The sequence below is a fragment of the Leopardus geoffroyi genome, chromosome C2 (genome assembly GCF_018350155.1).
Source record: "Leopardus geoffroyi isolate Oge1 chromosome C2, O.geoffroyi_Oge1_pat1.0, whole genome shotgun sequence".
Taxonomy (NCBI): Eukaryota; Metazoa; Chordata; class Mammalia; order Carnivora; family Felidae; genus Leopardus; species Leopardus geoffroyi.
This window is the reverse complement of record NC_059333.1, coordinates 28,477,743-28,492,500: the sequence shown is the minus strand read 5'-3', so window position 1 is coordinate 28,492,500 and position 14,758 is coordinate 28,477,743. Positions and strand designations below refer to the sequence as shown.

At 34.7% G+C, this 14,758-nt stretch overlaps 1 protein-coding gene and 1 non-coding gene across 2 annotated transcripts in view; both read right to left on the bottom strand.

Annotated features, from left to right (window-relative positions):
- NRIP1 (nuclear receptor interacting protein 1) overlaps nt 1-14,758 on the bottom strand; it is a 100,175-nt gene that overhangs the window by 72,109 nt on the left and 13,308 nt on the right. The window contains exon 2 of the mRNA XM_045501616.1: nt 8,483-8,563. The gene's annotated coding sequence lies outside the window, so the exon portion shown is untranslated. The remainder of the gene's footprint in view (nt 1-8,482; nt 8,564-14,758) is intronic.
- LOC123576283 lies at nt 3,997-4,150 on the bottom strand. The gene has a single exon (XR_006701293.1). It is a non-coding gene; the product is annotated as a small nucleolar RNA SNORA62/SNORA6 family (small nucleolar RNA).

Genomic DNA, 14,758 nt, shown 5'->3' with positions numbered 1-14,758 from the left:
AAAATAGGACTTGGCCTTTTTCTTATAGGCAAAAGTCTTTGTTTAGAGTTATGATACTTCAGAAAGATTTACCGTCCTATAGTATATACAATGTGAATAATAAAAACTAAATGGCAAAAAAAAAAGACCAGTTAGAAAGCTACTGCAGTAACAATCATGAAGTACTAATACTTGAATTTGGAAGACGACAGTGGAAAGAGAAAAAAATAAACCCAAACTCATAATTCTTCCTGTTCTAATGAAAATGATTACTGAAATAGTCATATATATCATGTGCTGATATATGAAGGCATAAAATAAAACCAAACACTTATAAACACACTTGCATGAAAACTTTGGTTAAATGATTGCATAAAGTTACCTATTCTACAAAGGAAAAAACATTTATAATATCTGCTTTCAATATATTCTCAGGTAGCATATACAATTTCTTAATATAAGGCTTTGATTACATTTTTGTATTATTTTAAAAACATTTATTGTAGGTGGCCTAAAAAAAAACCTTTCAACAACTACAATTAGAAAATATCTATATACAATGAAAGACAATCTATACTAGATAGAAATCACTTCTTAAAAACTATCAAGGTCTATTTGGTTCATACTAATTTTAAGATACCAAACTACGATGTATGTCTCTATATTTCACAAGAATAAAAAAAGTATCTTATAAATATCCTTCTCTGATAACATTATTTTTATGATCCAAATGAAAAAAATATACATGTAAATACCCAAAAGATAAATTACCTGACCATAATTATAAACCCTACTTTTTGAAACCACATAGTTACATGCTACCTTTCGTAGGTACATACGTATCAGTCTGAGAAATAAACTACTTACAACTAATTCAAACTATCAAAATGTATTATTATATATACAACCGAAGATCTTTGTTTCCTCGTGCTTTAAATATTCCCTATCCCTAGAAAATTCCTAAGGCACATTTTCAGGATTGGAAAAAAGTGTATCTTCACCATGCATTCAAGAAATATTTACTCAATAAATACTTATGAGTTCCTTCTAGATGCCTATCATTAAAAAACAATAATTTTTAAAGGTATAATTGATACACAAAAAGCTGTACAACTTGATAAGATTGGAGGTAAACACAGACTCATGAAATCACTGCCACAGTCAATGCCATAAATACATCCAACACCTTGAAAAGTTTCCTCCTGCCCTCTTTATTTTTTGTATGGTAAGAACACTTAACATAAGATCTACCTCTTTGCAATTTTTTAAATATAAAATACAGTATTGTTAACCATAGATAGTATGCTGTACAGGTCTTTAGGATTTATACCTCTTGTGTAATTTAAAGTTTGTACTTTTGACCAAAACCTCAGTTTCCTCCTCCCAATTCCTGGTAAACACCATTCTATTCCCTGCTTCTATGAGTCTGACTATTTTGGGTTCCTCATATAAGTGAGGTCATGTTCTTCCGTCTAGCTTATTTCACCTAGGATAATGTCCTATAAGTTCATCATGTTGTCACAAATGACAGGATTTCCTTCTTTTTTAAGGTTGAATAATGCCATTATATGGAAATACCACATTTTCTTTATCCGTGTCTTGGCTATTGCCAATAGTGCTGCAATGAGCCCCAAGAGTGCAGATACCTCTTCAAGATCCTAATTTCGATTTGTTTTGTTATATACCCAGAAGCAGGACTACTGGATCATATGGTTCCATAATCATTGTGTTCAATAGTGGCTATACCAACTGATGCCCAGCACCACTCTAGGTTCTTTCAGATATATTAGGGATGAACAACACAACATAAAAAGATTCCTGCCCTCAGGGAGCTTTCACTATAAAAGAGGAAAATAATCAATAACCAATAATTTTTTAAAAATTAATTTCATGGTAGTCTTAAAGGTGATTAAGTGTTGTGGAAAAAGAAAAGAAGTAAAAAAGGAAAGAGGGGAGGCTTCCACCTTGAGTGGTTACCAGGCTAGGCCTCATCAAGAAGATGCCACAGCCTTATCAGCTAATACAAGAACTTTAATTTTACTACTACTAAGATGAAGGCTTAAAAGCAGAGGAATGATTTTCTTTTTCAAAAAGTGGCCAGGGGACCCTGGGTGGCTCAGTCGGTTAAGTGTCTGACTCTTGGTTTGGGCTCGGGTCACGATCTCACAGTTGGGGAGTTCAAGTCCCGCACAGGGCTTTGTGCTGACAGTAAGGAGCCTGCTTGGGATTCTGTCTCTCTGTCCCTCCCCTACTCATGTTCTCTCTCTCTCAAAATAAATAAATACTTTTTCTAAAAAAAGTAGCCAATAATATATAATGTTAGAACTGGGTGTCGGGGCACCTGGATGACTCAGTTGGTTAGGCAACTGATTTGGGCTCAGGTCATGATCTCACAGTTCGAACCCCGCATCAGGCTCTGTGCTGACAGCTCGGAGCCTGGAGCCTGCTTCAGATTCTGTGTCTTCCCTCTCTCTACTCCTCCCTTGCGCACGCTCTGTGTCTGTCTCTCAATAGTAAATAAATGTTAAAAAAAAAATTTTTTTTTTAAAGAACTGGGTGTCAAAAAAAGTAGATTTCGTTAAAAAGGAAGAAGTAGTACTATATATTAAAAAGGAAAAAAAAAAGTGAGTAGGACTATAAAACAACTACCACAGATCTAGAGCCCAAAGTAACAGCTCACATAAGTTATAGCAAGTATTAATCCAGGAGCTTTATCCCCCATGACAACACCACGTGTTACCATGTTCAAAGGTCAATACTACCTTATCCACATTCTGAATTACATTCTGAATTCTGAACACTTAAAAAGCTTAAAACAAGCCAAATTGGTGGTAAAATCTGATCTAAGTTCATATAAGATAGCATATAGATCTTGATTTATCCTACTTGGCAAATATATACATGAAGAAACATTACCCCCAAAATCTAGGTAACCTTTAAATATCCTAATGAATGAAAAGTCATAGATACATCTATATGTATACATATAACCATTTGTTCTTAACTGCCCTATTTTATGCAGGAGATAGAGGAGTTACATCATTCAGTTTATCACAAAAACCAGCCATGCTTTTACAAAATGGACAAAAAGGGGGGCGCCTGGGTAGCTCAGTTGGTTGAGCATCCAACTTTGGCTCAGGTCATGATCTCATGGCTGGTGAGTTCGAGCCTCACGTAGGGCTCTGTGCTGACAGCTCGGAGCCTGGAGCCTGCTTCCGATTCTGTGTCTCCCTCTCTCTCTGCCCCTAACCCACTCGCATTCTGTCTCTGTCTCTCTCAAAAATAGATAAACATTAAAAAAAATTAAAAAAAGGAAAAACAGGAACATACAAAAGAATAAAATTCTATTCAGCATATAACCTAGAGTAAGGTGGAAAATATGAGTCTGCTATTACAGATTTTGAATTGTACAGTATAAAGGTAGTGTATTTTTCATACATGTGCCCCAACCATTGACTAATTGCTTTATCTGATGTTCAACAAACGGAAACGTTACTTATTTCAACACTGAAGGAAAACCAGGCTGTTTGAGACCCACTAAAAAGATGGTATATTAGCTTTCAACATGGCATCTTTCTACCGGATTTTAAAGGATACTTTTAATTAGATATGAATTTGGCAAACACATGGTCTTTAAAAAACCCAAGATATAACTATAGCTATGATGTCCAATATGATAGACATGTGGCTACTGAGCATTTGAAAAGTGACTAGTTTGCCTTTTTAAAACTTTTTTATTTTTATTTCATTTTTTAAAATGTTTATTTATTGGAATGCCTGGGTAGCTCAGTGGGTTATGCGTCCAACTTTGGTTCAGGTCACGATCTTATGGTTCATGAGTTCAGGCCCCGTGTCGGGCTCTGCTGACAGCTTAGAGCTGGAGCCTACTTCGGATTCTGTGTCTCCCTCTCTTTCTCTGACCCTCCCCTGCTCGCACACTGTTTCTCTCTCTTTCAAAAATAAATAAAGATTAAATTATTTATTTATTTATTTACTTACTTACTTACTTATTTATATGCTTGTAGCCAGAATTACTATCAAATTCCACTCACTGAGCCAGAGATCCTTGCGGTGTTAACAAAAGATTTTCCCCTCCTACAGCACACTATATACACCTGTAAGTTCATCTGCCAGCCAGTGGCCTCAACTCCAAGCTCTAACAATGTGCAGGAAAAGTGACTAGTTTGAATTGAGAAGTGCTATAAATGAAAATATACACTGAATTTCAAAAACTTACTGTGAGAAAATGAATGTAAAATATCTCACAATTTTATATTAATTATGCAATGAAATGATAGTATTTTTACTGATGGGGTTAAATAAAATATTTCATTGATTGATTAGTTCCTTTTTCCTCTTCTAATGTGCCTAGGGAAAAATTTCAAATTACATGTGTAGCTTACACTATACTTTTTTTTTAAATTTATTTTTAATGTTTTTATTTATTTTTGAAGGAGAAAAAGACAGAGCATGAGCAGGGGAGGAGCAGAGAGCAAGGAAGACACAGAATTCGAAGCAGGCTCCAGGCTCTAAGCTGTCAGCACAGAGTCAGATGTGGGGCTCAGACTCACGAACTGTGAGATCATGACCTGAGCCGAAGTCGGACACTTAACCGAATGAGCCACCCAGGCGCCCTTCTTCTGTGTGAACTTCTACTCAATGAACAGCACTGTTCTATAGTAAGACTGAGAAAAAGATGGACATAAAATTTCTCAAGTCCTTATGTTCCAGAATAATTTCACGTTAGATATCCAAAAAGATTAACACAACATGGATAAAGTTAGCAAGATATGTTTATCAGAAATGCTAAAGCAAATTATTTTGTAACTCAAGGGTATATTATTTTAGATATTCAAGAGATATCCAAAAATCCAGGAATAAAATAAAAGCCCTACGTATGAAATGTCTAACTTATTTTAAAATCAACGTTCAGTACTTCTACACTAGTAAGTATATATAAGGGTTCTGTGTCTTATTTTCCTTCCCTAGGGTTAGGACAGACCTCAGTTTCAGTGACTAAATATATACCATAATGGCATCAGAAAACGGGCAATTTATTTTTAATGGACAGAAAAATTTCATACCTCCTAAAAAACAACTTTAGATTTTACTTAAAGTTGGAAAAAATTAAGTCCATTTCATAGTAAGATCTATCATTAAGAAAAGATACACTGATTGACATTTCCCAAATATCCTTAAAAGCACCCCAAGTATATATTATACTAAAGTTAAACATTTCCATATTCCACAATTCCCCGGTTCCAGTCCTGTGCATATACGCATCAGAAATGAATGTTTCTACCAAAAGATATAAACAAATTCACAGTAACCTTTCTTATACCCCCCAATTGGAAAGATATTCAAAATCCATGTACAATGGAAAAGATAATGGTAGCCTAATCATACATACAATGGAATACAGACAATTTGAAAAGGGAGAGACAAATAATACACATATGGAGGACTCTCGCAGACATAAGGTTGATCAAAACACTCAGACACAAAACAGCTCATATTACATGGTTCCAACTGTATAAAGTTCAAAAACAGGCAAAATTAACACACAGTAAAAAACACCAAAGATTGGTTTCTGTTGAGTGGAAGCAATACTGACTAAGAAAGACAGCCTTTTGAGGTTGGGTGTTAGCTACGCAGGGTTTGCTTATGTAGAAGAAAAGAAAAATCACTGAACAGGCAAGAAAGAGTCTATTTCACTAGGTGAAATTATACGTTGATAAAATGTTTATTTAGGTAACTTTTTAAAAAAAAATGGTTTATATCTGTTAGTTTTAAAGAGTTTTAAAGTCCATTTGAATGTTTGTATCTCTAAATATTTAACAGTTAATTCTTATCTTCAATTTAAAAAGATAACTTTCCATGCTCCTGGATCAAAGAAACAAATATTGTTAAAATGTCTACTACCCCAAGCAATCCACACATTTAAGGCAATCTCTATCAAAATACCAATGGCATTCTTCGCAGAACTAGAACAAAAAAAATCCTAAAATTTATATGGAACCACAAAAGACCCCGAATAGCCAAAGCAATTTTGAAAAAGAAAAGTGGGGCACCTGGTTGGGTCAGCTGGCTAGGTGCCCAACTCTTATTTTTGGCTCAGGTCATGATCTCACCATTCATGAATCCAAGCCTCGAGCAGAGCTCTGCACTGACAGCACAGAGCATGCTTGGGATTCTCTCTCCCTTTCTCACTGCCCTCCACCCCCCCCCCAAATAAATATTTTTTTTTTTTTTAAAGAAAAAAGCAAAGCAAAGCTGCAGGTATCACAATTTCAGACCTCAAGTTATATTACAAAGCTGTAGTAATCAAAACAGTCTGGTGCTGGCACAAAATAGACACTGTGATCCCGTTATCATGCTACTGGGTAATTACCCCCCAAATGCAAAAACACTAATTCAAAGGGATATATGCACCCCTACGTTTACAGCAGCATTATTTACAATTGCCAAATTACGGAAGCAGCCCCAGTGTCCATCAATTGATGAACAGATAAAGAAGGTGTGTGTGTGTGGTGTGTGTGTGTACATAACGGAATATTCACTCATAATAAAGAATGAAATCTTGCCATTTGCAATGACCTGGATGGAAACAGGGAGTATAATGCGAAATGAAATAAGTCAGTTAGAGAAAGACAAATGCCATATGATTTCACTCATAGGTGGAATTTAGGAAACAAAACAAATGAGCAAGAGGTAAAAAAGAAAAAAAAAAAAGAGAGAGAGAGAGAAAGGAACAAGCCAAGAAACAGACACTTAACTACTGAGAACAAACTGACAATTATCAGAAATAGATGAGGGGATGCATGAAATAGGTGATAGGGATTGAGAAGGGCACTTGTCCTCATGAGCATGGGGTTATGTATGGAAGTGTTAAATCACTACATCATACACTTGAAACTAATATAACACTGTATGTTAACTACACCGGAATTAAAATTAAATTAAATTTTAAGCTAATAAATAAATAACCAGTAACCCGCCCTCCAAAAAACTAAAAAATAAAAGGATAACTTTGAATTTCAAAAAATCCAGAGTTTCTGATCCTATCATTTCTTTCACTGAGAAAGTCTGCATACTCAGAATTAAAGTTAATATTTGGGGGGTTGTCTACATTTTCTTTTATAGTCCTAACGTGCTTAAATTTCTTATTTGCTTTCACCCTCCCTCTCTTAACTGACAATAAAAAAGAAAAGATGCTGCTTTGCCAATGGTGAATAATCTTGAACAGTTACTACTTTAAAAGTTCAATACAGGGGCGCCTGGGTGGCTCAGTCAGCTCAGGTCATGATCTCCCGGTTTGTGAGTTGGAGCCCCACGTCAGGCTGACAGCTCAGAGCCTGCTTCTGATTATATGTGTCCCTCTCTCTCTGTCCCTCCCCCACTCACGCTCTGTCTCTCTCTGTCTCAGAAATAAATAAACATAAAAAAATTAAAAAAAATAAAAATTAAAAAAAATGAAAGTTCAATACACTGTGTGATGGAAACATAAAATACTGTAAATTTATCCAATCCTAGAAATTCTTATGGCTTGACAAGTGATTAAGAAAATCTGTAAAACTGATTTTTGTGTCATTGCATATGAATATAAATAATGAATATCCAGTTAATAAAGAAAATACATATTCAAAGAAGTTGACTTATTCACTCACTTTAACAAACACATTATTTTATTAAATATTTTTATTCCAAGCAAGACAGCTGGCAAGTTTTTTAAGGAAAACACAAAACTTAGGGGAGGTTTAAAGGTGATACTAAGAAGGAAACTTTGGATAGGGCTGAAGGGGACTGCATTCACCACTGACTTTAGTCAAATCATTTGGTACATTCATATGGGGTCCTGGGATTGCAAAAGATAAAAACACAAAGCAGGGAAGATTCTTCCTTCCTTCCTAGTAATATATCACCTGTCCTGAGACTCAGGCTCTGCAAGTAGATGAATTCTTATGCTACAATAATAAACCACATGTGATAATGCAGATAGGGAACATAATAGACGGACACAGGCAGAATCAGGTGTCCATGGATCCAGATGAAAGACTGGCAGAAATATAGATGGCAGCTGATCCCTCTACTGGAAGGTAGAGTTGTCATAGGCAGGAAGGACTTTAAGCCTGCCTGATTATTTAAGGTATATTTCATACTGTCTTAGATAAAAAAAAAGAGCCTTTTATACCTTATTTTCAAATCAAAATATTCATTAAAATAATTATATACTGGAAAGAAAAAAATGTAAATACTTCAGATGTTTAAAATAGGCAAAACTGGTTCCATCTAAACTAGACTTTTTACTCACTTACACAAAACTCAGAATTACTGACACTGAATTATATTCCTCCCCTGGGTTACAGATGTCAAACAACTAGTTAATCGACATCTGAAACTTAAAGAAAAATAAATAACAAAATGCAACATGATGTTCTTTCTTCTATAACTGGAAAGGCTTAACTGCATTTAAAAAAATGGGACAATAGACAAAATACAGTACCTTCTAGATGTGTTTCTCCCGACTGTTAAAATAACGGGTCCTTAGAACAGAGTTCTGCAATAGCTCACAGTCCAACACTCCCTGAAAATTAAGAAAAATAAATATTACTTCAAGCGCATCGTATCTCAAAGAATTTCAGTGGTATGTTTTACGATGGAAACTTAACTACTGGCTAAAATAAATTATCTCAAAAAATAACAAAAAAAATGTAAGATAAAAAATATTCTTAATTATACATGCTTTCCTTGGGCATAGTTGTTGACCATATGTGATGAACAATCTGCATTATAAAATTTATCAAAATACACTATCTTTGTGCTACACCTATTCTAAAGGTGAGAAGTTAATGGTGATGAAGAGGAATTCTGATCAAGAATTCTGGGAGAAAAATTACTAGGATTATTTGGTTGTCAACACAGAGTTTGAAACACCTTCTTTTCTTTTTCTATATATATATATATATATATTTTTTTTTTTTTTTTTTTTTTTTCTCTCTCTCTCTCTCTTTCTAGAGCACTGGTAAGAAAAAAATGTTGAACTGAGAATTAGAAGCCTTCTAGATACAGAATGACATCAACATGTGGGAAAGTTTATACCTTCAGGAATAACACACTGGGTGAAAAGTTTTTGAGCAGCAAGAGACATAGCCTACACTTTAATACTGTGGTGGCTGAGGGAACTTCATATTGATCAACAGGCTACTGGACAGCGAAGCCAGCTGGGGACAAGGAAGGTGTGATGCAGACTCCCTGATTCCACTACAGGAACTTTAACTTCCCAAAACAAAGTAGCTGCTTTTGATTATCACTTAATTCCCCAGTGCCTGTCAGTTTCCCCACAACCATACAGAGGTACCAAATTTCTTTTGAGTAATGCTTTCTCAACACCCAGCCAAAGCAGGCTCTTTGATCATTATGCTTCCAGATCACTTTCTCTGCATCATGCTTATTGTTATTCTCCCTGCGACTGTGAGCCCCTCACTCATCTCTGAATCCTCTAGCATCTCAGATGGTTCAGGGCACAGAGCTACGTGCAGTAAATATCTGCTCAACCAGTATCTCTTAGAGTCTTTACCAATTAATATACCATGCTGAAGTAAAAATGATACCACAGAAGGAAAGAAGGTAATTATATGGGCCAACTACAAAGTGAAGAATACTTTTCTCTTAATCACTTCATATGCACACAAACACACACACACACGCACGCATGTACAACATACACACATTTCTTCATCAGCAAGACTCTTCTAGTATCCGTGTCAATGCTCTCCCAACCCTTACAATCATCCTGCTAGGGTGGCAGATCTCCTTTCTGCCCAGGTGAACTGGGACTCCAATCCTGCTGTCCGAGGTCCTGCACCAACTGTCATGACGACTGGACATTAACACAAATCCTCTAAGCACATACGTGAGCTGCTCCTAAGCAACACTCCATCAGCAGCAGGAAATGCCACCTACATGTATGAGTCAAAGATATCCAGAATCAACTAAGCGTAGAATGTTCCCAAAATTTTATAAGTAGACAGAAGGCATCATCTTAAAATAGAATTATAACTACTAGAGAGAAATAACAAACAAACAAACAGACAAACACCCTGAAAACACCTCCCAGTGATTTAAAGAAAGGAAAAAAAGCATTATCATTTCCTGTTAGGACATTTCTTTTTCAGCCACTAAATAAAAACATTACCAAATCATTTTATGTAATAAAATTTAACCTTATTTTGACCTTCCTCATAAAGCAAACAAATCTCTCTATCTAATAAGGTTCCATCTGAACTATGTAAGATGATAAGCAATACCTTAATTGCATTCATTTACATGACTTTGAAACTATTCTGGGCTGAAGTCACTGACTGCAAGGTCACAGAATACAAAAAAGTAAAATGTACGCAATTTACTGAGGAATGATCCACTTAGAGTGGTAGCACCTTCTCCTTCCTCATTAGAAGATAGCAAATGTTTTAATGCAATCAACAGGTGCAGAGGTCTCTTTGAAACATATCACACATATGCATGCTGATTTTATAACTATTAATATGGATATAACTATATAGCTATATAATTATTAATATAGATATAATATACTAAGCATATATATTTGAATAAGTTCATCATATATTATGCCTTGCTTATTAAAATCAATCTGCCGAAAAGAGGTAAAGGACAATTCTATGCCTTAATAGCATTTAAAATCAAAAGATGAAACAGGGCTATTATTTTTCCATTATCTAATAAAATTTCTAACAACTAAAATTCAGGTTACAGAGCTATAACAGTTTTTAGGCCAAGAACTGCAAACATAGGATCTTAAGTATATTAAGAGTTTCTGCTTTCACTTTTTATAACCTAAACGAGCATATGTTCAACTATTTTGCTTAGAGAAGCAGACTTTACATGTCTCAAAGTCAGTAATTAACATTAGTAAAAGGAAGGAAATACAGCAGACAGAAATTGACTACTACAGATTACAAGATACAATGTGTACTCTTTGTAAACCTCAAAATACATCAAAACGCACAAAAACAAGTTAACTCAACAAAATATTTCCGTTTATTTTTATAAAATTCTAACAGACTACATAATACTGGTGCTTGAATTTACTGGAAAAAAAAAGAAAGAAACTAAAATAGGATCCAGGATACTTTAAAATGTTTATAATGAAATGTAGAGCATCAAATATTTGTTTTAGGTTTAACATAACATCACCAGAAGATTCGCTTAAGAAGATCCTGCCCCCCCAAAAAAGAAGTTTCTGTGCATTAGATAAATCTCCCACATTTAATTTACCAATCAAGTACTTTTATACTACTCAAGCCAATCTTTCATAATTTAAAAATGACTTAGTGAAAGAGAAGCACTGCTATTCACATTCTCTACCTTCACAGAAGGGCAGCACGGTTTTTCATGTAAATCTGTATTAGCCAAAAAGTTTCAACTAATGCTACTCCACCAAGAACACAACGATGGGTACATATATATTGAAGTCCTATATTCCTAAATAAACTCCAATATTATAACGTCACTTTGTCTTTTTTAAATGAGAAATAAAAAATTTCGATTTCCTTCTGTAAGTTAAGCCTATTCACTTTGAATAGCTTAGTGGTAAAATAAATGTATATATACATTTTTAGAAATACCAGTTACTATGATCCACATATTACTTTCAGTGACCATATCTTATTTAGATATTTAAGTTTCCTTTCTATAAGAAGCAATTCAGAGTCTAACATAATTATATATATATATATATAATTTGTATAAACACATAACAGGTAATTCATGGTTCACATCCTTCGACAAGGATAAAAGCATAGGGGGCCAATCAGAATCTTCTAGTATTGTTTCCGTGTTCTTGGTCACCTTTTTACTTAAACTCAAATCTCAGGTTGTCAATAATTTTCTGATAAAGATGATAACTTTTTGTTATTTCTAAAACACTTCCGTCTGTCCACCCAAAAGACTGAATGCCTTACGTGCCTACAGCTCCTTGATTACGATCACAATATCTAAAGTTCTATTTCATCCACATAAATTGAGGATTTTCCTTTCCATGGACATCAGAACATGTTAAAGCCAATCTTTATAGCCACAATCTAGCCTTTGTGTATCTTTAAATGGTCTACAACCTTGAACTGAAAATGAACTACATTAATGGCATCACTCCTACAGCTCTCAAAGAAAGAAAGGAGTCCGAGTCTAGGTTCAGATACACTTCATTTTAACAGCATGCATCAATCTCAGGTGTGCCCAGTAAATCCTAGCCACAAAGCAAGCATGCACACTTATGCCTTTCCATTTTCTCTTTTCTTTTCCCTTTCCTCTTCCCCAGGAGGTTAATGAACAAAATATTACACTTTTTTAAATAGATATAATGATATGGAGATAAACTATCCATCTGTCAGAAACAGAGTTACCTAAATAAAGAAACTTAACAATTCTGTATGTAAAATTAAATCCTGGACTGACAGGGTTGTTCAAATAACACTCAGAAAAGAACAACGTGACTCAAACTGTAAGGAACAGGCCAAAAACATTCCATCAAATCAAGTGTATCTAGAATACACCATCATCTCTATTTGAAACACTTGCTAAGAATATGTGAATTCACAGTTCCATCTAGGAAATATTTTTTCTTCCTCTCTTACCTGTTCCCCCACCCATCTTGCATTCAACTCCATAAACAGCAGTAATCCCCCATTATAAAACAGTTGACGGTTAACACAATGAGCCAACGAAGAAAGTACAATATTCTGTAACTGACATTTACTGCATTGGCCTTGGACTTCTAATCTTTACCAGACGGGCACACAAATCAATCCATCAGCTCATAAAGGTGTGCTTTTTTAACCTCTAAAACAGATGGGATTGGCCAGAAGTGTCTGGCATGTCAAACTGCTAATCACTGCTGCCCTTTGCACAAAATAACCCACTTAAGTTGAGGCATGGTTGCACTGTAACCGACATTAGTCTGTGGGAAACCCATTTAACTGTCACACACTCCTGCCACTCCTGCTCTCCCTTAATTAAGCCTAATGCCTTATGCTTTGACCTTTTGTTCTAGCCTATTAACCCTATCCAGTACAAGTTCAATTATGTTAAACTAAAAACTTTGCTGTAAAATATGAAATGCCAAGCTCAAAAAATCATAAGGGACATCCTCTCAGCCCTTAGTTCTATGCACACTGTTACTCAATGCATGCAACAGTAAAACCCCATTTGTGAAGTGATACTGATTCTTATGGAGTTGAGAGGAACCAAATCATCATTCTAGTCCGCCTCCCTTATTTTATAAACTGAGGCCAGAAAACATTAAATGAAGCCCATTTCACAGCTTCAGCTGAGCCACACTGAAACCTATCTAATCTCTACCTCTACTCCTTTATTCTCCATGATATCTCTGATTAATAGTTAAACCACTCAACAGTGTGTTAAGGATACTAATTGTTCACCACAAGTTATTATCTTTCACCACCCTCTAGAATGCACCACACAAACTAGACTAAAGCAAAACAAATAGGCATGTGAACAGGCCTCAGAAGTAATTTCCCTACACACACAAAACTTTCTCTCCCCTCGCTAATTCTTTTTAAAAGTAACAATGGTCACCAAGAACTGCTAAATCTGCCACATTCACATATAAGTATGTGTGAATATGTATTGTATGAATACAGTTTTTTTTTCTTTCCTGATGCTTCATTTAAATATTCAACAGAGCAAATGACTTAAGCTACAGAAAGCAATTACAACTCACAATTTATTCCCAGTGGACAAATTCATAGCTGGAGATCTCTAAAAATACTTTTTTTTTTTTTTTAACACCTGTATGTATATAGATTGCTGTTTGCATCTACCAGGATTTCAAAATATAAAACCAAAACAAAAAAAACTTTTAAATACACTATAAAATAAAAAATATAGTCGAAACTAACATGCTGTCATCACAGGGGTATTTTAGTTTTAACACACAGAAATGTGTGTTATTAGTCCTCTTCCATTTTCCTCACACAGCTAGAAAAATTTTTTACTACTTTCACTATAACACATGAAAACAATTTAAAGATCAATAACGTACAACAAATATTGGATTACCATCTGTGAATCTTGTGAAAAAATACAAATTGGTCTCAGATTTTCAAAAGATTAAAAGTCAGATTTTACTTCCATCCTTTTTGTTGTTGACTGTCCAAAGGCCCAATTCACCCATTTTCAGTAATCAATATTGTCATTTTACAGGAAACTCACAAGTTAAGGTAATATGCCACTAATTGGAACATACCATAATTTTTAAAAGAAAGATCATTCAGAGTTGTGCTAAAATGATGAATAAATCCAATGATGGAATTTATTCTATTTTAACAGGTAAGAAAACATGGTACGAGAGTTTAAAACTCAAAGTGAATTTGTTTACCCTATTTCAAAGGAAAGCATGGCTTGGCATTATCAGGACGAGTATCTACAAGGATGTATAAAATGTAAAATACGTGGCTGGATGAGTGGTCAGAGCTAGAACAAACACTGGTAGCAGACACAAAATAATTACCCACAAAATAATGATTTAGAATCTTATTCACTTTTTTTTTTTTTTTTTTTTTTTTTTACCACAGAGGAAAATGATGTTATTTTAAATGAAACATCACACCTTATTTACAAGAGTCAGTTCATGAATATAGAAATTAAGTTTGGGTCTCTGTTGAGGAATCTAACATTGGAAAATTTATACTAATGTACAGAATTCACGCATTCTATAACACATTGACGCTAAGGAACTATG